This window comes from Pleurodeles waltl, chromosome 8, assembly GCF_031143425.1.
Source record: "Pleurodeles waltl isolate 20211129_DDA chromosome 8, aPleWal1.hap1.20221129, whole genome shotgun sequence".
NCBI lineage: Eukaryota > Metazoa > Chordata > Amphibia > Caudata > Salamandridae > Pleurodeles > Pleurodeles waltl.
The window spans coordinates 699,584,647-699,611,186 of NC_090447.1; the positions used below are offsets into that span (position 1 = coordinate 699,584,647).

Consider the following 26,540-nt stretch of genomic DNA (forward strand, 5'->3'; position numbering starts at 1 on the left):
TAATTGCACCTTGCCGATACGTTTCACTGTGAGCAAACTTCTGTTTTCTTTTCTGTGTCTCCTTCACACTCATGGTTACTGTTGAATCACATATGTGAAACTGTTTTACTTTTCATTTTCAGTTTATGAGGCAAGAAAAGTCTGGTTAGGAGTTACAATGCTAATAGCTCTAACTCGAGCAATTGCGAGACTCATTGCATTTCAAATGCTTATTTTGCTATAGTTACCACCTAGGTTGCAGACCTAAATGAAGGAAAGGGGGGTAGCAGTGATACTGCAAACTCCAAATGCTGCACTAATACCGGGGGGCAGGTGACTAGAATCTAGCACGGTCTGACTAACTTGTCAAGTCAACATCTTCTAGGGGTGTGACAGTCAGGATATCAACAGGACTTTCCAAGGCTCTTAGCTTAAAGGATATATGGAAGGCAGACCACCACAATGTTTCCCAACTTTCCTTTTTTCAGCAATAACAAAAACTCCTTCTCAAGATCACATTCTTGTCACGATGACATATTGTGGATGGTTTCAACCTCTTACCCCTTTCTCTCTAGACTGCTTCGTAGGCTAGATGACTGGTCACTCATTGCATGGGACTTAAGTGATATGGAAGTAGTGCAGCATCGGGCTTATACTGCTGATTACTATTTTACTGCAAATGTTGCCTCTGGCCAGTCAACTGAGTCTACATAGGAGCCATACAAAACAATCCTTAGAGGAGTAGCCATATCAAGTATCTAAGGGGAAAGGAAAGTAAGATCAGGGAAGCAGTGTACACTGAGTAGTTTATTGACCTGGAAGAACATAATGTACATAATCCCTCAGCAAAACTAGATCACCAAATTGTGCTCAAGAGAGAGGAAAAGAGAGCTCTGGTAGGTAGAGAAGTCAGGATGCAGTTACGGGTAGGCAAAATTAGTGTGAAATCAGCAATAAATTTGGCAAATTGTTGGTCTTGCTTAGTAAGAGGGAGGGGGTCGATGATGGATTCAGGGCATACATAATGAAGAGGGCCAGGAGATACACGGAGATTCGGATATGGTCTGATCAGGGGTAGCGACTCCTGTAGTCACACATTCGTCAAGAAGATGCGCACTCAGTCATCCTACCTGCCCTTTGTCATCAGCCGAACAGTGGGTTCTGCTGAGGTGTTTAAATGATCAGCTACAAATCCGCAATTCACATTCTTCATATGCTGATGGAGTCTAAAAGGTGGGATGCTTCCCATTACTTTGTGCGGATCCCAAACAAGGCAAACTGCCTGAACAGGGTGCTTCTTACAGTCCCATATTACAGGTAAATGTACAGAATAAACTACTAGTGAAAGCCCTTGCTAAATGCCTATATTTGGTTATAGATTTCCTGATCTATCCTCACCAATCAGTATTTATGCTGGGTAAAAAGAACAGACTAAATTTAAGACAACCTTACTGCTGCCTGTCATATGTTAAAGCTTTAAAATAACCTACACTGATCTTATGTTATACACCAAGAAGGCATTTCATTCTGTCCTTAATAGCCACTTAAATGGATGGGCCTTGGTCAAACATGTAAATCCTGGATATTGTTGCTCTATTTGAAACCCTTGCCACTGAAGGATAGATAGTTTGGTACAACCCCTACTATAGAGTCATGGTACAACCAGGATCTTGAAGCATGTGGGTGTACAATGGAGAAATTGCATTCCCTAATTTGGGTAGATAGGTCTCGTCAAGTAGTGGGCCCTAGGCCCACCTGCTAAATAAAATAGGGACACGGGCACTAGATGGGTGGTTGCATTACTGGCCCAGGGCACGTGTGTATGGCCCCTTTTATTAGCAGGACCACCTGACTGGTGATGCCTGTGCTAGATTGGTGAGTGGTGGAGGTTAGCACAGCCTCTAGGGAAGGGCTGCATCATTACACGTCCAGCAGAACACTGCATCCTTTCTAATATCCAAACAGAAAGGCAAGCCCAAACTGTGGAGAACAAAACAAACTGGATACCGTGTAGTCCATCAGTCTCTAGAGTCAATCAGGAGGATATCAGTGAGTACACTGAATGATGATGCTGGCGGTCCAAGTATATCTCCGCTCGCCTTCATAATTAAACCTGAGTGTTTCAGGGCACGAACGCTGGCACAGAGAACCTGGCACCATACTTGGTGGAATCATGTCAATAGTATGGAATTGATCCACTCTACTTAAGGTGAGGATGATTCGTGGTTGGTGTCAATAGTTAAAAAAACAGGGTGCGTCAGGAGTGTTGTCAGAGTCCATTGCGAAGATTACCATTGATATTGCTTAATTCATTGAAGTCAGTCTTGGCGTGCTGTGACCTGTTGGTATCTCCATTGCGTGGCCTTGCTACCTCCTAGAATCTGTCAGTGAAGCTTTATCAAGTTCATCTTTCAAGCTTGTGGAGGCCTCCTTAATTGGGTTGCCACGGAACTGCTTGTGGACTGCGCTGGGGCTACAGCATCAGAGTGCAGGCAAGGTGTGCAGGTAGTCTCGGGCTGACTCGTTCTGCAGAGCATCACTGGTGGTTCTTGTCTGTTGGTATAGTAACGGTGTAGAACTTCAGTCTGGGATTTTGATGCTTCATGGGTGGTAGTGATGACGCACTAGACAGGGGATGGCATGATGGGGTTGCCAGCCGTGTGGTGACCCTGTATAACAGGTTGTGACAACTTTTCTTTATGGTTGCAGCCCTTCTTTCTTGGGTCATCGACAACAGGGAGCACTGGTGGCCAGGTGTTTCCATTCTTCCTCTGTGGAGGCATCTACATCCTTGTTCCTGGATGTTTTGGGTTGCTGAACTGTCGGTGAATGTCTGGACGGGCAGAGACTCAATTAGTGTGTGCTTTTAGCTCACTCTTGGTTCTCCCGCTGTGCTGTCAGCAAGTCGTCCTTGTTTCACCTCAGTACCTTGCTGCTTGTATGTCAGCAGCTTGAGTCTTCTTGAGCATGCCTTTCAGGCCTGGCCTCTTTTGATCTTCTCTCCTGAGCTTGGTTGATCTTCACCTTTTTTTAGTGTGAACCAGCAGGTTACACTTCATTCTCGTCTTCCTTCTTGGTGTTTCAGACTGTACCTTCTTTCCAATGATTGACACATTATGAATCTCTTCTTCTGGGTGCAGCAGCATGCACCATCTTCGAGACTGGTCAACCGGGCCTCTCAGTGCTCAACTGTCTCTGGATCATTCAGGTTGGACTTCTAGTCGCTTGAGTTTCCTCTCTTTCTGGGGGCAGCAGCATGTACCTACAGTATTCAGGGCTGGCCAACAGGGTCTCTCAGTGATAGATTGTCTCTATAGTCCGGCCACTGGCCTCGGGTGTAGGACTCTGGCTTGGTGGTCATGAGGGTGGTCGCTGATCTCATTCTCCTCTTCCTGAGTCCCAAGTGGTGTCCAGCCACATGTCATGTGTTCCCTCTTCAGGGACCTTTTTGGAGCTCCTACTCCTTGTGTTCCCTCTTCCGGGACCTTCTTATGTGGGCAATAGGGAGCTGTGGTTCTGCCTCCTTTCTCTGATGAACACAGGACTTGCACCTTGAGGTGTTGCTGCCATCAGACAGGGGTGATGCGGTGTGGCCCTAGTGTCTGGACCACTGTAGCTGTGTGTGCTTCCGTCCACCCTCTGGTGTGGCCCGCTGCCTTTGGAGCTTCTCCAACCTATGGCTGTCTCCATATGCAGGCTTGGGCAGTGTGATGTATTTAAGATTCCCAGTTTCTTTAGTGGGTGGCACTCAGTGGATTGTACCTCGTGATTTGGGTTTCTTCCTTTGATTTCTCTACTTTGCTAGAGGGTGATCCCTTCATTGTCTAATGGCACCATGGGTGGTGCTGGGCCTCAGCACCTTCCATTCAGCCAGAGCTCACCCTCTGAGATTTTTCTCCTCACAGGGCTTCTCTCCGTCATGATAAGCTGGTGCAGGTTCCCCTGTGGGTGGTGAAATTATGCAGGTTCTGCGCTGGATGAGTGTCTGCAGCGGCTGAGCAGCTCTGGGCACCTACATCCCTGTATTCTGGACCCTGCTATGATGCTGGTGCAATTCTGCGCGACCTTCAGTAGCACTTTGGTGGAGCTGCCAGGGTGGTTTGCTGGGAGTGAATGACCTGCCACTCTCCTTTGTTTTGTTTTCAGCTGGTGCTGTTCAGTTGTGTGAGCCAGCTTTTTTTTTTGTGCTGCGAGGCAATCGCCAGGAAGAGTGAGATGCCCCTCGCACTCAGGACAGTTTGTTGTTTCGGTAAGCTGCTGAGCCATCAGGCAGTTCTGGGGCTGCTCACTTTTCAGGTGCTTTACACCAGCTTCTTTCTGCCACTGGCGCCCTTTTGTGGCTTCTTCTCCTAGGGGCTTGCAGGTGCTCTGCCTTGGCTCCAGTGCCTTGCTGCTTCCTTCGTCATGCGGGTGGCGTAGAGCTAGTGCAGCAGAGCTGATACAGGAGACAAAGGATTTCCTTACCTTGCCGTGGCATGAGATGGCCAACAAGGGGCGCACAATGCTCTGTGTACCCATCCCGGCTTCTGTAGCTCACCCGCGCTGGTCTCACTTTCAGCCCTGCTGTTCCCTTGTGTAATGTTGGTGCAGCACTCTTAAAACTCCATGCATGTCTCCGTTCTCATGCTGGGGGAAGCAAAGCTGGTGCAGCATGGTTGCCACAGGAGGCCAAAACGGTCTTCTCTATTCCCCCGGTAGGAGACTTCCACTAGGGGGTGCACTGCACCTGTGCGGGTGTTACTTTTTTTGTGCCTGCTGTCTCAATCTGCTACCTGTTCTTTCACTGCTCTGCAAACATGGTTCACTTCTGATCGTTCACCAGTGAGAAGGAACTGGCAGGCGGACAAACATGCTCATCTAACGCTGCTGCACAAGTAAGGAGGGGCCTCATGGTATTCCTTTCAGGGCCGGGTTTCCTTCCTGCTATGTGGAGAAGTCTTGCGCAGTGCCCCCTCCAACTGATGTTTTCTAGCACAGCGGGGTTGCCGAGGGAGGTGGCAGAGCTCTTCTCCTAGTGAGTGAGGAGTGCCAGGGGGCATGCAGTGTCCCACAGGGTATGTATAGCCTTTCCTTTTCAATTCCCTACAACGGGATAGCAGTTGGAGGTAGATGGTCTCCTCAAAGCCTCCGCCTCCATGCAACGCGGGGGTAGTGCTACTGCATGCTTAGCCCTTTCTATGTCTGGTGCAGCAGCTCCAATTCTGATGCCAGAAACAGGAGACGTTGCGTCAGAATAGCAGTCGGATGGAGGCCCTGAGCTTCCAGGGTGCAGAGTGATTCTCACTTTTGACCAGCAGCTTGTAGGTGAGCAGTACGAAGAAACGTTCAGTACTTTTCTTGTAATTTAACTTTTCTGAGGACTACGCGCCCTCAAGTGGGCAACCTCTGCAATTACATTGGACTTTTACAAGTCAACGCATTTGGCGTGGGATGATATCTCTAGGATGACAATTGACCCGAGCTGGCAGTCTTTCTTTTCTCTGTGTTGTGCCAGGCACTTATCTTAACTCCTCACTTGCTGGCACAAGAAACAGAGTTGTAGTGGGAGGAAAAGAAAACTCCTCTCCTCCTAGCGGACACAGCCTATAGCCTGTGCCTCTGTGATCACAAAAAATCGGGAGCTGCCCCAGACAGTTTTCAAGGCTTGTGGCGGGACGTTGGGACCAACATTCAGATTTGATTAAGACTTCTAACTGCAGATTCCTTACCTTTGAATTTCCCAGGCCTCAGAGTAGATCTGGAAGATTTTTGTGAGAAGTACCGATGTGCACTGGTAGGCGTCATCGATAAGCTCTGCAGACATCATTGGCATCATCTGCAACAGACGTGACGTCACGGTTTCCATATATAAGCACCACCCAAGTGAACCATCATTTCTTTTATTTCTGCGCCAACCAGGGCTGATCCAAAGAAGAGCTTCACCTCAGTCATTTTTTACTGTCTTTTTTAAAAAAATATATATATATTTTTGAGGAGTCCTCCTGGTGTGCTAGATTATGTCATCTAGAAATACTGGATTCAAGCCCTGCGAAACTCGTCATTGGCCAATGTCAGTGACGGACTCCCAACTAGTCTGCCTGTGGTTTCTAGTGCATTACCAGGACTCAAAGTTATGCTCCTATTGCTGTGCCATGCACCCTAAGGCTTAGAGTGAGTGGTCACTAAAGCTCATGGCGGCTCAGCATGCAACTCTGAACAGACTGAGGTCCCAGTCAAGAGGAAGGTCCAGGGACTGGTTGCGGAGGTCAAAGGTCTCATCATCCCACTCCCAAGTCCTTGAGATTGACAGGTAAGTTGAGGCTCAAGAAGAAGAGCAAGACGTTGGAAAGGTCTTCAACTTCGCCTCGTCCGTCAGCCAACAAGACAAGAGAGTGTTGTAATTCAAGGTCTATTTCAACTGAGCCTGCAATTGGGCTGACTCTGTGCATCCCTGACTTTCTGGGAGCCAGAGCATCCCCTGCCCAACTGAACGAGTTTCATGAGGTCATGTGCCCCATTTTTGGGTGGCCCAACCTCTCCAATGTACCTTTGGGCCCCACAGGGTGAAAGAGAGCCCCATTTGGTCTGCAGCTTCGGCCTCAGCTCCAGTTGGCCCCCAGGGATCCATTCTTGGATCCGGACCAGCGCTGGTCATAACAACTCGACCTTCCAGGCACCAGCCCCGATGCTGATGCTCCTGGTGCCACCAGCACCCACAGATAGCGCCATCCCAATTGTGATCCTCGACTCCAACACAGCCAGAAGGGCATTGCCACATCTGACACTGGCAGGAACCTTATTTTCTAGTCAGAGTCTGAGCCCTATTCCCTTGGGATAGGCCTCAGAGAGGAATGGGGGTGGGGTGGTCACTGGACTCTGCAGAATACAAGCCCTATGGAGAAGACCCATCTATGGACTGGTGTGAGGACCTACATGAAGCCAGTGTACTGGATACGTCTCCAGATACTGGTCTGCTTTCTTCCCCTACTGTGGCTATGGAAGAGGGAGCTTCAAGTGTGCTCTCAGGGCTGCAGTGCCTCAGGCTGCAGGGTATGCATCAGTATCCCTTGGGCCAGAATGGAGCCCATTTACTTTTTCAAATTCAAGTGAGGGGGTTCCCAGATGGGATGCTGCGGGAGGCAGGGCACATCCCATCTTCATCACCAATGTAAAGTAGTGGTTCCTAGGCCCACATGCTAAGTAAAATAAGGACATGGACACTAGTGGGATGGGGCAAGAAGTACAGTGGCCCTGCTGGAAAGAACTAACACAGCCATGCTGGCGTAGAAAGCAACAGAGAAAATAGAAATGCAGGGTGTGCCAACGCTGGAAATGTCACTCAAATCAGAGTGACAAGGAACTGTAGGCATGCTAGGAGTCTGGGGTTGTGAAGAGGTACAAATGTAACTTAGAAAGTTGGCCACTTGATTTGGGTTTAGACTCACAGTGATTAAAGTGTTGCACCAAATATAATACATGAGACAGCAAACTGCAAAGTTTGGGTCACTAAAATATGATGGATGCCTGTGGGGGTGAGGCTCTTTAGCAATGTTTGTCCATAGATTGTGGAGCTAGGCACAGATTCTATTACCCTGGGAGAAAATAAAAACTTGCATTACCGGAATATTGGGTACCCTTTCAAACTATCTGCTGGATTGGCTCTAATTAGTGTCTGCAGAAACTGCACTTTTTCACGTACAATCAAAATGTATTTAATACAGTCTTGTTGGTCACCTAGAAAGATATTGGTTATGAAAGCTGTGGTTATTCAAAAGATTTGACAAAATACATGGACTGTGGAGGGAGTATATGATGGGCTTTGAATTAGTATAAGAGAAGGAAAGACATTGCTGTATGCATTTATTATGTTCTTGACCCGAAATTGTCATGAGCTATATGCTACAGAATACTTAAGGGCATATTTATACTTGATTTGCGTCATTTTAGCGTAATTTATTTTGACACTAAAATAGTGCAAAGTTAACTCCATATTTATATTTTGACGCTAGACCTGTCTAGCGTCAAAATATAGAGCTTAGCGCCATATTTTGAATGCGGCAAACTACCTCGCACTAATTAGATGCAAGGTAGGCGTTCCCATCTACAATAACACGCTAACCCCCTAACGCCTTATTTATACTCCAGCATACAAATGATGCACACAGAGTAGGCGGACTCAAATAATGATGGTAAGCCTGCTTAGCACCATTATTTAATAGCTGGGTCTGACCAGATGTTACGGGACCTGTGGACCCCTTTCCATGGCTAAACACCATAGAATGTGCCCACAGGTGCCCACCCCAAGCCCCAGGAACACCCCCAGCCACACCAGAGGGATGCCACCGAATGGGGGACCCCATCCTGGGTAAGTATAGATAACTATTAAATGTACTTTTTTATGTGCCATTGGGGGCCCCTTACATGCCCCCCCCTGCAAGGCACTGGGTCTAATGGCCATGCCCAGGGGGACACTGGACACTTGGGCATGGCCATTGGGGTGTTGGACATGACTCCTGTCTTTACTAAGTCAAGAGTCATCATCATCATACAAAGCTTTATGCGGTCATCGAAAACCATCAAAGCATACAAAAGAAAAAAAATCCACATAAAATCACATTCATAAATATAAAGGGATAAAGGCCTAGATAAAAATGCCAACAACAGATAAAACCCAATCAGTCCCCAGGCCCCGGCCACTGAGCATACATAATTTCATATTATTAAAAATAATTCATTGCACTCTTATTTTAAACGAAACAAGCACGTGTGCACCATACATGCAAAATTGGCACAGGTTATTAACATAATTAATTTGCAGACTTGCCAAATGCCGGTACCATAACAGTAGAAGTAACGCTTTTTAAAATCCTGAGGGCAGTGACATTTTGTCTTGTGCCCAAATTCTGGCAGATAGGACGTATCCACTTACGCCGAGTAAAAATTTAAGCTGTACAGAAAAACAAAAAACGTTCAATCATTTCAGGAACAACACCACAGGCCAGGCAGGTGTTCGATACAGATGTTGCCCTCCATCTACTTGTCAAAGACATTAGTGGCAAACATCCATACCGAAAACGAATGTACAAGCTCTTAGCAAGGGGTTCAGGAATGGTAGCTAAAAAAGACTTGTACTGGGGATACCACTTGAAGTCAAGCAATTGATTGGTCAATCGCCCGTGGGTTGTAGAAGAAAGGAGATTGTTCCTAATAAAGGCCCAGTAAACTGATTTCAGGGATTGCATCTGGGCTTTCCTTAAACCCTGGGGATTCTCCCAGAACATCTAAAAACCCAGGATGCAGAACCAATTTGACACAAGCTTAAACCATGGAATAGAGGCTACATTTGTCTTTTTCAAAAAATCAAAAAGTGAATTTTTGTAAGTACTGAGTAACTACTAAAAGTAGTGTGTCTGCAATCCGTTTAGGACCAAGTTCAAGATAAATGGGAACCAGAGGAGTACTGCCCGGACAAGCAAGTAGTCCTCTAACAAAGCTATTTTCCCTCACAGACAGTTTAGGAAGTTTAAAATAGCCCCACACTTCTGCCCCATAGGTAGCAGCATTTTGTGTTTTTGCCAAGTAAATCTTTAGGGCCGGAGATACAGCTCTTGCGCCAGTACTCTTATGCAAAAGCAAAATAGCACCTGGCCTGTGTTGTAAGAGAAGCAAGCTCTTACTTATTTGATCTTCCCGTTTAAAATTATTTGAGATCCTGACACCAAGGTAATCTATAGAGCCAACCTTGCCCAAAGGAATACCATCTACAGAAATGATACATCTCTTGGCTGGCCTAGTACTAAACACCATCAGTTTTGTTTTGCTGACATTCAGTTCCAGCCCACGATCTGCACAAAAAGCTGTGAACCTATTAACAAGAGTCTGTAACCCTTTCAGTGTTTTAGAAATAAGGAGAGAATTGTCCGCAAAGAGTAATATGGGGATTTTTTGAGCATTTAGGGTGGGGGCATCATTCTGGCAAGAGGACAGGGCTTGCACCACCCCGTTTATATAAAGTAAATAGTAATGGTGCGAGGACACAACTTTGGCCAACCCACTGCTGTATTGGGATGTTGTTAGTTAATTCTCCCCGTTTGCCCCACCTCACCTAGGCGTATGTACCTTGGTAGAGACACGCTAAAAGATGAATATCTAAAACATCCCATAGCTTCCGCCTACTAACCAAATGAAAAGCGGACCGAAGGTCCACAAAAGCAACATACAGACTTTGTTTGGCAAGGAGTACACATCTGCAATATAGAAGAGCCATTTGGAAATCTTGGTCTACGGTACTAGTTTTGGGTCGAAAGCCCGCCTGACAGGGGATAACACATGGTTAGCATCAACCCACTCAAAGAGCCAAAACCTGCTGTGCAAATAATTGTTGTAAGTTATCAATGAGACTGATAGGTCTATAGTTAGCAGGGGAGCTCACTTCACCCTTCTTATATATGGTTATTATTTCAGCTCCCATCCAGGTGGCAGGGATAGGGCCCCCCAGCTGCTATAGCAGTAGATATCATATTAATATAACTAGACCAAATTACCGGCTCAGGTTTGAATAGATGCCCTAGTATTGTGTAAGGACCAGGAGCTTTTGGAAAATTTCAAGGAAGCAATTGCAGCACTAATTTCTCCCAAAGGGGAAAACAATGCTGTCATCAGGACTGCTATAACCCACCCCGAGCCTCTTGACAAGGGGTTCAATTTGAACTGCCTCAGAAAAAAGGAGTCGTTGCTAGATGTGTGACTGTGTGGAGCGTAAAGATTGGAAAAGTATTCAACCCAACTCTCTGGTTGAATATGACAATGGTTGAATCGCCCCCCCTCATTTTGACTCTGAGAGAGTAACTTCCAAAAGGTCCTATTATCATTTATGTTGGTTGCTTCAAGCAAATTCTGAGTATCTCCCCAATATTTCTTTGCCTGCACTATGGCCTTATTGTATGCAACTCTGGCAGTCCTAATCATCCCGTGGGAACGAGACACGACCGCTATCTTCAGGGCTGAGTTTGTTTTTGCACAATCATTGTTACACCACTCATTCTTATTTTTGTGTGTATGGGGTGTAGGAAAGTACCATCTTCCTTGGCATGTTACCCACATTTTTCACATGTATGTCAGTATGTTTTTGCCTGTCTCACTGAGATCCTGCTGGTCATGACCCCAGTGCTCATAGTTTGTGGCCTAATGTGTATGCCTGTGTAGTGCCTAACTGTGTCACTGAGGCTCTGCTAACCAGAACCTCAGTGCTTATGCTCTCATTGCTTTTAAATTTGTCACTGTAGGCCAGTGACTTCATTTACCAATTTCAATTGGCATACTGGACCCCCCTTATAAGTCCCTAGTAAATGGTACCTTAGTACCCAGGGCATTGGGGTTCCAGGAGATCCATATGGGCTGCAGTATTTATTTTGCCACCCATAGGGGGCTCAGACAAACCCTTACACAGGACTGCCATTGCAGCCTGCGTGAAATAGTGCACACACTATTTCACAGCCCTTTTCACTGCACTTAAGTAACTTATAAGTCACCTATATGTCTAACCTTCACTTGCTGAAGGTTAGGTGCAAAGTTACTAAGTGTGAGGGCACCCTTGCACTAGGAAAGGTGCCCCCACATAGTTCAGAGCCCTTTCCCTGGACTTTGTGAGTGCGGGGACGCCATTACACGTGTGTACTACATATAAGTCAATACCTATCTTTAGCTTCACAATGGTAACTCCGAATATGGCCATGTAACCTGTCTAAGATCATGGAATAGTCCCCCCATTCCAAATCTGGTATTGTGGAGCCACTTCCATGCATCCTGGGGCCTCCACCATGGACCCCATGGATAGGTGTTACAGGCTGGGGAGGGGTAGCCTTCCCCCAGCCTCTGGAAATGCTTTGAAGGGCACAGATGGTGCCCTCCTTGCATAAACCAGTCTACACCGGTTCAGGGACCCCTTCCCCCTTCTCTGGCAGGAAACTGGACAAAGGAAAGGGGAGTGACCACTCCCCTGTCCATCACCACCCCAGGGGTGGTGCCCAGAGCTCCTCCAGTGTGTCCCAGACTTCAGCCATCTTGCTTTGCAAGGTGTGGGGGCACTCTGGAGGGCTCTGAATGGCCAGTGCCAGCAGGTGATGTCAGAGACCACTCCTAATAGGTTCATACCTGATAAGGTAGCCAATCCCCCTCTCAGGGCTATTTAGGGTCTCTCCTGTGGGTTCTCTTCAGATTCTGCTTGCAAGTTTCCTTCAGGAATCCTCTGCAACAACTTCAGACTCTTCTGACCTCGGATCAACCACAGCCTGCTCCAAGAAACGCTGTAACTGCAACAAAGTGTCTACAAGAGACACTTTTCTTCAGCAACCTCAGCTCCAAGTCAGCAACTGCAACAGTTTCCACGGTGTGCACACTCTGGGAACTCCCTGTCTTCGTCCTGCACCAGACGCACCAAAGAAATCTCCTGTGGGGTGACGGAATCACTCCCCTGCTCCAAGCAGGCACCTTCCAAGGCGACGACCGGTACCCTGGGACTCCTCTCACAGCGACGAGCGTCCTCCTAAGGACACAGAGGGTGGACATCATCGACATAGACTGTCCTGAGGTCCTGCTGACGCAATTTGGAGGAGGTAAGACCTTGCCTTCCCTGAGAATGAGTCCCCTTGTGTATTGTGGCTTCTTCGCCTCCTGAGGCCTCTGTGCACTCTTTGCAAACTTCCTTCGTGCACAGCCTGGCCCAGGTCCCCAGCACTCCACCCTGGGAAGCTCAACTCGCTGAGTTGTTCTCCAGCGGCGTGGGACCTTCTTTTGTTGTGCTGCATCAACCGCATTTTCCACCTCCTTTGCACCCGGATCCTGTGGCTTCTGGGGGTGCTGGCTGGCATCCTGAGGGCTCTCTAAAGTGCTGAGTGTTCCCTCTTCCTCCTCACATAGAGTTGAGGCCCCCAGGTCCCCCCTGGGTCCGTCCAGCGCCATTTTGATGAAAAACACACTTTTGTCGTAGTCAAGGTTTGTTGGTGACTTCCAACACAAAATCTCGTCTGCAACGATCTTCATGCAGTGGGACAACTTTTGCATCATGCAAGAACCCACTGGCATCTTCCTAGGGTACTTTTCTGCAGTCTTCTACTAACGGGGAACTCTTCTTTTGCACCCTCTTCTGGGTTGGCAGGGGCTCCTGTCCTTCCTGGAACTTAATTTGAGTTCTGGACTTGGTCCCCTTCCTTTGTAGGTCTTCAGGTCCAATAATCCAGCAGTTGTTCTTTGCAGACTAGGTTGGCTGCTGCAAAATCCCAAAAACGAGGTGTAGTGTGTCCTAAGGAAACTTGCAGTAATTTATTACTGCTTTTTTGGGCTCTGGGGTGGGGTCATTTACTTACCTTTACTGTATTCTTACTCTCCCAGTGATTCTGCACACACTAGACTGCACCCCTTGTCTAGGGGCAATTTGTGATTAGTTTTCCACTTTTTTAGTATATGGTTTGTGTTGCCCCTAGACCTATTTTCTCCCATTTCATTTTATGGGATTTCTTACTGTTTGCATTGTTCTATGACTATTTACTTGTCTAATTTTGGTGTCTAGTGTATATATTGTGTATAATACTTACCTCCAGAAGGAGTATTGCTTCTGAGATAGTTTTTGGTACTGTGTCACCCCAAATAAATACCTTTATAATTGGTAACACTGAGTATTGTCTTTGCTTGTGTATAAGTACTGTGTAACTATAAGTGGTATTGCATGAGCTTTGCATGTCTCCTAGTTCAGCCTAAGCTGCTCTACTATAGATACCGCTCTCAGCCTAATCTGCTAGAACACCACTACATTCCCTAACAAGAAATAACTTGACCTGGTGTAAGGTGTAAGTACCCAAGGTACCCACTACAAACCAGGCCAGCCTCCTACATGGGGGCAGTCCTCTTAGTAGTGATCTTACTATAAAAAATGCCCTCTAGTTTAGTAACCAGGGTCTCATGAATGCTGAGGATCAGAATGTTTTTAGCCTCATGCTCTTATAGTTAGAAAAGGCATCAATAAACAAATGATAGATCTCCTTATGCAGATAAGGGCTTGACATCACTTTTGTCCAAGTAACACGTTTATAGTCATTAGCCAGTAGCGGCTCGGCACCATAGTGGAAGAATTGTTCTGTGATCTCATAAATACATCACTACCCAAGGTAAGAAGCAGATAATTATGGTCGCTATCATAACGATAATCAACGTGCATATCTTCCAGTAAAGGTCACAATCTAACATCTACTAGAAAATAATCAATGACGCTATTCATCTGGCCACTCTTGAAGGTAGGAGATAACATTGATTGGAATGCCTGCAGCCATTACAGGCCCTTAGCTCTTGCTTAAAACACAGCGGTGTTAACTGAAGGGCAGCACGCGAATAAGTAGACAGCCGTGTTCCCATCAATCGTGAGATACCCCAAAATTCATCCTTGTCTGCAGTCAAATCGCTGCTATAAGGGGAGTGTTCAAATTAACAATTAACATTGCAAGCAACCACTAAATTAAAAGAGTGGTGCAATGTATCTGTAAATTCAATCAGCTGGGCCAAGGTCCGAGACTCTGCACCCTGTGGTACTGATCTGGCATATACATTAATTATTACAATCCTAAAGCCTCACTTAAATTCAAGCTGAATGCCTAATAGATCTGGTGAATCTATTTTTAGGGCTGAGTGGGTGCACTGTAGCTTCTTATTTATCAATATCAGAAGGCCTCCCTTTGCCCAGCCGCTACCCCCAGCAGTGGGCTGTGCTTCTACATGATAAGATAGAAAACCATCCAAGGAGATTGGGGACAATGGCCAAGTCTCCGGAAATATACAAATATCTTGTTTATTAACATAAGCGGCCCACTCAGAATCCGTTAATTTACTACTCAACCCTGCTAGATTCAAAGTCATAATAGATGGCTGAGGGCTATCCTCTATAGCAGTGGGCATAATAATCTGAGCCTTTTCCCCTGTCCCGCTGTTGTAATTTAGCAGTGATTAGATTAAGCATTAGCAGAAGACATCTTGTATTTAGTTACTATTGTAAACATTTTGCGGAATCCATTTTGTATTCATGGCAGCAATCTTCTTTGCTACATGCTGCCATGTGCTCACCATGTGCTCTGTCCTACCTTTCTTTTAACTGCTCTTGAAATCTGCCTAGTGACGAGTTATATTTAGCATCTCTTACTTTCGCACATGCTCAGTAAGGTCTGCAGCTGTTAGTCCTTGGAAACTGTTAGCTCCTCCTACCTGTCGACTGTGCATTTTCCACATGACCTTACCTGTATACAAGTCTTGTTTCCATAATTGTACCATCTCCTTTTGGCCCCTGCGTGGGTATAAAAGGACCATGCTCTCTCAGTTCAGTGTGCTGCTTCAGACATTACCAAAGGGTGCTGTCTGAATTGTAGTACCACCTCATTAGGTTAATAAACTTATGTCTTTTATTCCAGTTTCCGTGCCAACTTCTTCCTACGTGGTCTGAGGACTTTGTGCAGAGAAAGGTGAACCCCTTGCACTAGTAGGCCTTGCTGAGGCTTACTTCAACACCGCAATCAGCAGGCCCAACCAACACACCTTCCCTACTCACAGGGGCTATTGGTAAATTCACAACATAGGTTTTAGTGTGTAGTTAATCAAAAGCATTGAGGTCAGGGAAATTCCTGTCTGCCAGAGCAAGAACGTGTGGTTGACAAAGGTCAACCTTTACCCCTACTATTTCCCTTGAAATTCTGGGTGTGCTAGTGACGGGCAGAGATTGTTTTAGCCTTAGGCCCACCCCTCGAGAATTCCGGAGATACCAAGTGCGCAGTTCAAAATCAATAAGGTTGGTCACTCGCAGCTTGTCAATAAGAAGGATAGAAATAAAATCAAAATTTGACCTTTGCAAACAGGGGCTTCAGATTCTACAATATCCGCTCTGACGACAGAGAGGCAATTATGCTGAACTCTCAGCCAGTAGATGACCTTATTTGTCAGGGAATCCTGGGTTTCTAGAGATCCTAATGACAACTTTGCCACACCAACAATAAAAATAGTTCTTCCGACTTCCCCGCACCCTGGGATTGTTGCTTGGCTGTTGATAATCTTGCGTCAGACCAATACTGAGAACAGCCCATTGGCCTTCCCACTTGTACCCTAGATGTAGCTTCCCCAATAGGCACCTGAATACAAGCCCCGGAGGGATCTTTGTATGAGCAGAAAAATGGGGAATGTCTTAATAACCCAGCTCAACAGGAACACTTCCCTTTGGAGCAGGACTGTGCCTAAGCCTTCTTGCACTAGAACGTGGTCTTTGTTCCTTCAGCATGAGGAGCAGGTTGGTTAATAAGGGGTGAGTCCGTGGCAGCCCCCAGGGGCTGATCACTAGATAGTAATCTAGATTCTGGCAAAACAGTTCCAGAAGATTCTCCCCCTGAAGCGGACACTGTCCCACCCACACTTGTCCTCAGATATCTGCACCCACAAAACTGACCAGGTTCCCCCATTTCTTTATCCAACATCAACAGTACCAGACTCCTGACTTCCTCAAGTTTCAGGTGAACAGCCACAAGATCAGGATTGCTACAAGATTTTAACAGGCTTCCTTGGCCGCAGGATATGTTGGCCGAGGATTTGTCTCCACCAGGCTTCCCAGTGCAAGCAGAGAAGCATCATCAAAGGGACCCCCCCCACAGGCTTCCCAGAACAAGCAATAGAAGCATCATCGTAGACATCTCCATTCTCTGCCAATGGGCCATACCAGTTAGAGCACAAAATATTTGGAATGACTAAAACCTCAGGGCTTAAGGGATGGCAGGGGGGCAACTCTTCCACAGCAGTACTTCCGTTATCACACTGAGGCACAACAGAACTATCACACTGATAAGCAGTCATCGCATGGGGTAATGCTTCATTTGCATGTTGAACTACTTTCTCTTGTCCAGCCTCGCTTGAGATGTTAGGTGGCTGAGGCCTTTTCTTAAACATGTCAGGGATTTTATTTTTTGGGGGGGCACAGTTTGCAGGAGTTATAATTGCATTACTTCTCAAAATGGCCTCCACTTCCTCTATCAGGATGTTAATATCCTCTAATGTACTGTTTTCCTTGCTGCCCAAGGAGCTGGCTTTGTTGTTTGAATGTTTCATAGATTTCTTAGGTCCACATGTTTATGCAGGAGCATTAGCAGGTTTGCACTTGCCCACGGCCACTAGTATGGTGCTAAAAAGAATAACTAGCAAAACTGTGCAACCGTAACCAAAGACATATACTCTTCCGCTTCTAGATCATCCACTTACTTTTAGAACAATGTAAATGGCGCCTAGCCCAGCCTCTTCCGGGCGATGATGGGTGAAGAAGGGCCCGTCTTGGCTCAGGCACGCCCCCAGGCGCTTCCCGCGCTGTGGAGAAGACCGGCGCTTTAAGTAGCACGATACCAGGCTGAGAGGCGAGGTTCTGGAGCAGTGCAGGCTGGGGGATGTGGTCCCACCCCAGTTGTGAAGCATGGCCCAGAGCGGCCCAAGAGATTCCTCCACAATGTATGCGCGTCTTTGTTAAGACCAAATCAAATCTTGATCCTTCCTAGACAGGCCAAGCAATGGACAATAAAATAAGAGGCAGGTTCCCCAATTTAGTACAGGACCTTCATCAGGACCAAATAGTAGTTTTCTTTTTGCCCATAATGAGAAGCAGTAAATCCACTAAGATGGAAAATACAAAATATAAGGAGGTGGTCCAGCGCAGGCACTTCCTGGTGATAACGGGCATAGACTGGACCATTCTCGGCCCAGGCGCGACCCACGGAGTAGGGTCCACAGGGTGATGATAAACATCCTACACAGTGCAGCCCCCGCCTCTCAGGTTTAAAGTCATTTTTGGGTGCTGTTGCATCAAGATATGACGCTAGGCTGGTTAACACCATATATATTAGCGTTCACCAGCCTAGCGTCATTTCTGGTGCCCTAACACCATATTCCCCTACTGCCACCCGTCCCCAGCAAGCATCTTTTCTTTTGACGCTAGCCCAATCCTTAGCACCAACTTGTGCCATTCCATAAATATGGCACCCGGCTGGCGCTCAGGAATGACGCAAGCCGGCGGTAAACTTTTTGACACAAAACTGCGTTTGCGCAATTTTGCGTCAAAAAATATAAATATGGGCCTACATTTTGAACTTCCAGTGCAAAGGGGATGCAAATATATGAGCAAAGGTGAGATTTCTTTTGTCTAGTTATGCTGTACGTACTGTACTTTTTGACAACAAAACTGACAATTGTTATGCCTGTTCTTTCTTGAACTATAAATAAAAAGTATATATATATATATATATATATATATATATATATATATATATATATATATATAGAGAGAGAGAGAGAGAGAGAGAGATATAGATATCTGAGATCACTGGTATTCCAAGTGCATCATCAGAGATGGCAGAGCAAACTATCATTTGTATTCTTACATGGAGATTGCCCAGCGGGGAATAAAATTAATGTTCTCTTATGACTTCGTTTTTATCCTTCCATGGGTCAACTAATTCACAGTTTTCCTGCCACTTTCTCAGCATATGGGCCACCAGGATGACGGGTGACCTTGGTACTTACAGGTGGATGACATCTGTCCTTGTTAATATCAGTAACACTATGAAGATTTCCTATATGCCAGAGGAGCAAAATGCGTTGACACAGTGTCATAGAAAACAACTTGATCAACTTTGAGGACGTATATCATCGCTAACCCAAGACACAATCCCAGAATGGTTGACTTGACAGACGTTAATATTTTGCCTCCTGCATTGTACATCCCCTTCCTGATGAAACTGCTGGAAAGGTGTGCGCACAACCAACTCTGTCGAAAGATTGAGTCATTCAGCTTGCTTGACGAGTTCCAGTCGGGTTTGAGACAAGGTATCTGGTTTACCAAAATGACATACTGCACCACTCAAGACAGCCTTCAATGCAGCAGTGACAATGATGACAGGTACAAGACATTTTGACTATCTTACATCGTTGCTCAAGTAACTACAATGGCTCCCCTCTAAAGCCAGAATCTACCTAAAAATAACTCACTTGACCATGTCCCTAACATGAAAACACAGGATGTCAGAAAGCAGCTGCTCCCTTCAAATCACCAGTTCCCTTCGGCTGCACCCTCCGAAATTTGTAGAAAAAAGAAGACAAATGCACGCACCTTCTCTGTGTCTGTCCTGACAATATGGAAACTTCTCCCGTCTGAGCTTTGAACAAATCCATCACCGATTGCTTTCAAGATTGAGGTTAAAAGGATTTTTCTAACCAGATACCTGCCATTATGACCCAGAATAGAAGTTATGCCTTGAAAGCTTGATGCACAGGGTACTGCGCGCCGACTCATAGCGCTTCCCCACGCCCCCAGGTACGCAGCTAGTGGAGCTTGTTGGAGTGATGACCTTTTGTGCATCTGTGATGTTTATAGACCATGATACTAGACTGTTACGTGTAATAGGTTCTCTCTGTCGAGCGCTATGATACTAACTTGCTATGTACAACATTCTGATACCCTTGGGTCATGTTCGAGGTATATAAAACTCTTCAAATAAAACACTACAAATAAATATATATTTGCCAAGACTTTGTGCCCCCATTCAGTTTATCATGTGCAATGATGAAGTAGCCCTCTTTGTCTACTGGCTTGAAATAGGTTGTAAAGGAATCTCAGGTGTAACCCATATCAGGGATCTGCTTACATAAGATTAAAATTAATATAGACCTACTGCCCCTACAAAGTTTCTGCAAGCTACCCCCTTCCTCATGGGTATTAAGCTTGTAGCTCTTGGAGACTTTACTCATTTCACTGACATTCGACATCAGAAATGTATACATTACAGGGAAGCTTGTTTAGAAATAACAATTGCACTGACTGAGGTGTTGTATTTACCATTCAGTAACATATGTCAGCCAACCATCGCTTCTCCACCATCTTTCCACCAAACACTTGAATTCCCAGCTGTAAGGGAGGCTGTGACTTGACCATTATTGGTACATACAAGAACAAAACACTGAAAATAGCACAGCCAAAAATGTCCAGTGCTACAAGACAATGGTCTCCAACGCTTTAACAAGCTGTGGAACAGATACATACTCCTAATCCCCATCACACTGTGGCTGAAGAAGTCAGGGGGCACATTTGAATTGCCAAGAGCCCTACCAACTGCTCCCTTCATACTTATGTATTTATCAGTGACTTATCAGATAGGGCAATGGCTATTGGCGATAAAACCAATATAGCAATGATTCGTACATGTAGGCAGTGCCCACACCAGTATGCTCTAGGGAGCAAGATATAGCAGGTCATCGGCTTACCAATAATTTTCACCAATGTATCATCTACTCCAGACATGTAGTTTGATTCCTGACCCGTGTCTTCCTTGAAAGCAGACTATTCCAAAGACATTCTTCTGGAGAAACTGAATTTAGCTGCCACAAATTCTTCTTTTCCTTCATAGGCCTGCATATATAATGATCTGTGTGCTCAACTGTTTATGTTACTTGTGTGTTTGCACCTTTTAAGCTGCCATTTATTGTTGGGTTCTCGTTCCATGTGCCCTGATGAATTAACTTTCATCCAATCAGAAAGCTTCTTTGGGACTGGCATAGAAGTAAGCCTTGTCTTCAGCCATAATTTTCAACTTTGCAGGGAACATGAGAGCATAGCGCTGTCCCAAATTTGCAGTTAGAGCTTCACTGCAAGGAACGATGATTGTTGATGCTGAACTGCCATAGAGTAGTCAGGACCTTGTTATTATCCATGATGAAATAGCCAGCCTCTAGAGCCCCCTGTAGGATCAAGTCTCAGTCTTCATAGTTAATTATCATAACCTCAATGAACCATGGGATTAAGCCAGGACGCAGAGGCTTTACTAGAACTCAGACAGCACAGCATGGTCAATTGCATTGAAAGATGTTCAGATACCACTGCCTCATTGATCCATCATTCCAGATAGTCCGCCATATTGGATCCTTCAATTTCCTCAGGCATGCCCACCACTATTGTGTTATCTAGAACAACCCTCAGGGTTCTCTTCTCTGTATTCTTGGTAGCATACCCCTTCTGTCAGGTCAAGAACCTGTTTTTGCAATACCACTACAGTTTGAGTTTGGTTATGGGGGTTCAATTTGGCCTTCCTTCTGAGACAGCTTTTTTTGACCCCCCCTTAGAATACCCATTTTCAACCACCATAAGTCTATTTTGTGACCCAGAGTGACACACATAGCCCCAATAGAAATAAGAATGTTGTCAAATTTGTCTGACGATGTCTCTACCTTAGAAGCAGTTGCTTCCTGTGATGAATACGTAAGTGCTTTCTTCTGAAACATTGGTGACTTGCTGAGCTTTCCTAGGCCCGCACATCACTCTTGGCACCCAAGGCGCTTCCTCATGGCACGACTCATCAATTTTGCCCAGCTTGAGGCACCAGCTGCAGGTAACTGAAACCAAAACTCAGCACCAGACATTGCCAGACATCAAGCGAGGACCACTTTCCTACAATGAATTTGGAGGCAGGTACTACTACCATCATCCAGGGATAGCAATGAGGATAAGTGATCAGATAGTGCTTTATTGTTTCAGTGCACTCGACGATGCACTAGCATTTCTCGCCACACTGTCAATCATAGCACTTTTGGGCAGGCATTACTAAATGAACACGACAACCCGTACTGAGCGAAGTCAAAATGTTGGTGGGAGAAGAAGCCCATGATTTGTAAAGTGCTGTTTGTGAGCAGGCAAATATTATGTAGCCATCACCTTTAGGAGGCCTGCCACTTCCTCTTAACAGTTTATGTGCCACCGATTTGAGGTTGGCTCAGTGACACTGAGCAGGGATCTTGGTTTTCAGGTTTGTCAACATTCAGCCCCCAGCACACTTCCCCACACCCAGTAGGCAGTCCAGAACTCATGCCTTACCAGCACTGCTATTCACCACTGCACTATTGAGGATGCAGCAGGAGTCACCACTGGTCCGGCTGTCATCTCGCAAGACAACCCAAGACTCTTAGGGGCATATTTTAAGATTGCAGCTTCGCCGGCTCTTTTGTATTTCTGCTGGAAGTAGAGTCAGTAATATGGCAGTGCTCGGATGGGAAAGCATCTGGTCCAGAAAGGGTCCCAATCGATCTAATAAAATGCAGAACTGTACTATGGGGACCACTGGTTACTAATGTCTTTAATGAATCGCTCAACCTAAACATTCTCCACTCTGGCACACTGTCCACCATTGTCCATAAATTTGAAAAGGGAGACATATGTCTCCAAAATGGTATTGTCCTATATCACTCATCAATAGTGTAGTTGAAATATTAAGAAGAGTGGTTTATAATTGTCTCGGTGCCTGGGTCCAAGAAAATAACATCCTCTTCCTCTTTCAATTCGGGTTCCGTTCAGGCTTGGGTACTGTTAAGCAATGTTTTAATTTGAGCCTCATAGTAGTAAATATATTCTCGTCAATCACTGCCCACTGTAAATGGCCTTTATGGACCTGCCCAGCCTTTGACTCAGTGAATAGGACCAAGCTGTGGTTGATGTTGCTGCATCTAGCGGCGGATTTGCCTTTAATGAACTGTCAGCGCTCTGTGCATGTACATTCAGTAGCACAAGTGCGTCTGGGAGTCAATGGGGAAATGTCCCCTGAGTTTTCCCTAAAGCAAGGGGTGTGACAAGGATGTCTTCTAGCTCCCCTACTTTGTATTATCTACACCAACGGCCTAGGCTCTTACTTGACGTCTAGTCCAGTAGACACCCCAAGGATTGCTGGTTTGCAGGTGCCTGCATTACTCTATGCAGATGATGCAGTTCTCGTAGCTCGTACTCCTAACAACTTGCGGTTGCTGCTTCGTCTGATCTAAGTCCAGCCTTGACTTAGTGACCAATTATGGGAAGTCACACATCATGACATGTGGGATTGGTAAAACCCACTTACCCAAATGTACTATCAAAAGTCAATCCCTTGTGAGTGTTAGGTATTTCAGTTACCTAGGAGACATCTTTAGCTCATTGGGGATGTGGCATCCCCAGCTGAACACCTCATGTCTTAAGCTTAGCAGATCTGCTGGAACAATCTGTAGTCTTAGGAGGCCCACAGGAAGAGGGCCCATCTCCCCCTTTTGAAAGTATATAATGCACAGTGCGTTACATATGGAGCGGGGGCTTGGGGCCTTGACAATACCTCTTTTCTTCAAGTTGAGGAAAATCGTATCTTGCAGAAGATTTTGTACCCCCCACCATCTACTTCTAGTTTTATTATCCACTCGGAACTAAAGCTAGACTATATTGTAGATAAGTTACATATTGCCCCCTACTACTATGGTTTAGTGCCTGGGCAAATTCGGAGGCATTATTATGCTGGGATTTAATTTTGGATTGCCTCAGCATGGATAACGGGTCTCTAATTCCTTGGTTTAGTTATATTTCCAAAACATTCCTTGCCCTTGGCTTACCCTCTTTGTTTACAAAGCCGAGGAGTATCATCAAGGAGGATAAAAAAGGGTCATGGCATTTTGTTGGGATATAGCAAGGAATCAAGGCTAGGAAAGGATCTAAGCACTCAGTATTGACCTATTACAGGTCTTTGGTTTCAATGGAACCTGTTATCTATTTGTCATTAGACCTAACCCTCTGTGAGGGATCTCTTCTCTTTCGCTTTAGAGCAGGAACAATTTGGTGGCTTTTTTGTTTTAGTAGCGATCTTGGATTGTTGGGGCTGTCAGCATTGCCCTGCCCTTGTGGTAATATTAGTGAACAATCATTGTTGCATTTAATTGTTTTGTAGTTTCTTTTTAGTTTTTCATGCACCTACTTTCTTAAGCCATTATAAAAACAGTGGGGCATTGGAGATGCAGAAAAGCTCTGTTACATCTGTAGCTACTGAGCTCCCCCAACATATGTTTCTGGGTTGGCACCTTTCTTAAATCTCCTATAAGAACTAGAAACGTGCTGAACATTGTTTTTAAACAGTGATTTTGTAAATGTTTAGGGGGTCATTCCAACCCTGGCGGTCGGTGTTAAAGCGGCGGCCAAACCGCCAACAGGCTGGCGGTAAAAAATTGCAATTCCGACCCTGGCGGAAACCGCCAACAGAGACCGCCACTTTAACACACCGCCCGCCACGGCGGGAAAAACAAACAGCGCGGCGGTCACCGCCAACAGACAGACGGGAGACAATGTACCGCCCACCCTATCACAACCCACCAATCCGCCACCTTTTCCGGGGCGGTAGCCCCGCCGATAAAAACACGGCGGAAACAGACATTTCAAACGGAAAACGCTCACCTCCATACACGCCACGAGGAATCTGGACAGCATGGAACCCGAACTACACATCCTACCAGCCATTGTCTTCCTGCTCCTCTACCAGGAGCACGAACGCCGGCGCAGAAGACAACGGTGAGTACTGCACCTACGACACAGGGGAGGGGGAGGCAAAAAATTACGGTGACACACATATGCGACACACCCACCCTCACCCTCAACCACTACAACACACACATCAATGCATAGCAACACATCACAGTTACACTCCCAAACCCCCCGGAAGAATGCAAAGGCAAAAGGAAATGATTATAAGTATAGAATTATATTGTAAGACTGAGTATAAAATATATCACACATCTATAACTTTATATACATAAATTGTCCAGTCCGATATGTCTATCAGCCATTGTTCGTGGGCCACTGGGCCAAAACACATGGGCAAAGCCCACACAGGATACCTGCCTCCAACGGAGAGAACACCGCAGGGGCATCAGATAGGAAAACTACAGGCACCTCAGGGGGAAGGGAAGGGGGGCACCTCAGCCAGATGAGTCCACGACGCCAGATCCACGAGGGGCCTCCATGGCCACTGTGCCATCCTGGGGAGTGCAAAGCCACAGTCTCACAAGTCCAGACAGTGGGTGGGTTGCCCACTGTGCCATCCTGGGGAGTGCAAAGTCACAGTCTCTCAAGTCTCTACAGTGGATGGCTTGCCCACTGCCATATCCTGGGGAGTGCAAAGCCACAGTCTCTCAAGTCTCTACAGTGGGTGGGGTGCCCACTGTACAATCCTGGGGAGTGCAAAGCCACAGTCTCTCAAGTCTCTACAGTGGGTGGGGTGCCCACTGTGCCATCCTGGGGAGTGCAAAGCCACAGTCTGTCAAGTCTCTACAGTGGGTGGGGTGCCCACTGTGCCATCCTGGGGAGTGCAAAGCCACAGTCTCTCAAGTCTCTACAGTGGGTGGGTTGCCCACTGTGCCATCCTGGGGAGTGCAAAGCCACAGTCTCTCAAGTGGATAACAGTCTCCACTGGTACTGGAGGGGGACTAGTGCCCAGAGTGCTTCGTGCAGCGCCGCCCGACACAGATGCGGGCCTGCCCCTTCCGCCAATGGGCCAGCGGTGCTTGAAAGGAAGTGCCCTGTTCAGCGGTGCTTGAGATGAAGGGCCCAGTTCAGCGGTGCTTGAGACGGCGGTGCCCTGTTCAGCGGTGCTTGAGATGAAGGGCCCAGTTCAGCAGTGCTTGAGACGGCGGTGCCCTGTTCAGCGGTGCTTGAGACGGCGGTGCCCTGTTCAGCGGTGCTTGAGACGGCGGTGCCCTGTTCAGCGGTGCTTGAGATGAAGGGCCCAGTTCAGCGGTGCTTGAGACGGCGGTGCCCAGCGGAGCGGTGCTTGAGATGAAGGGCCCTGTTCAGCGGTGCTTGAGATGAAGGGCCCAGTTTAGCGGTGCTTGAGACGGCGGTGCCCTGTTCAGCGGTGCTTGAGATGAAGGGCCCTGTTCAGCGGTGCTTGAGACGGCGGTGCCCTGTTCAGCGGTGCTTGAGATGAAGGGCCCAGCGGAGCGGTGCTTGAGATGAAGGGCCCTGTTCAGCGGTGCTTGAGATGAAGGGCCCTGTTCAGCGGTGCTTGAGATGAAGGGCCCAGTTCAGCGGTGCTTGAGACGGTAGTGCCCAGCGGAGCGGTGCTTGAGATGAAGGGCCCTGTTCAGCGGTGCTTGAGATGAAGGGCCCTGTTCAGCGGTGCTTGAGACGGCGGTGCCCAGCGGAGCGGTGCTTGAGATGAAGGGCCCTGTTCAGCGGTGCTTGAGACGGCGGTGCCCAGCGGAGCGGTGCTTGAGATGAAGGGCCCAGCGGAGCGGTGCTTGAGCGGTGCTTGAGACGGCGGTGCCCTGTTCAGCGGTGCTTGAGATGAAGGGCCCAGTTCACAGGTGCTTGAGACGGCAGTGCCCAGCGGAGCGGTGCTTGAGATGAAGGGCCCTGTTCACCGGTGCTTGAGATGAAGGGCCCTGTTCAGCGGTGCTTGAGACGGCGGTGCCCTGTTCAGCGGTGCTTGAGACGGCGGTGCCTAGCGGAGCGGTGCTTGAGATGAAGGGCCCAGCCGAGCGGTGCTTGAGATGAAGGGCCCTGTTCAGCGGTGCTTGAGATGAAGGGCCCAGTTCAGCGGTGCTTGAGATGAAGGGCCCAGTTCAGCGGTGCTTGAGACGGCGGTGCCCAGCAGAGCGGTGCTTGAGATGAAGGGCCCTGTTCAGCGGTGCTTGAGATGAAGGGCCCTGTTCAGCGGTGCTTGACATGAAGGGCCCAGTTCAGCGGTGCTTGAGAC

At 46.9% G+C, this 26,540-nt stretch overlaps 1 protein-coding gene across 1 annotated transcript in view; it reads left to right on the forward strand.

Moving 5' to 3' along the window:
- The window catches only part of ADGRG7 (adhesion G protein-coupled receptor G7), a 1,214,738-nt gene that overhangs the window by 1,144,080 nt on the left and 44,118 nt on the right, over nt 1-26,540 (forward strand). The gene's annotated exons all lie outside the window — the stretch shown is intronic.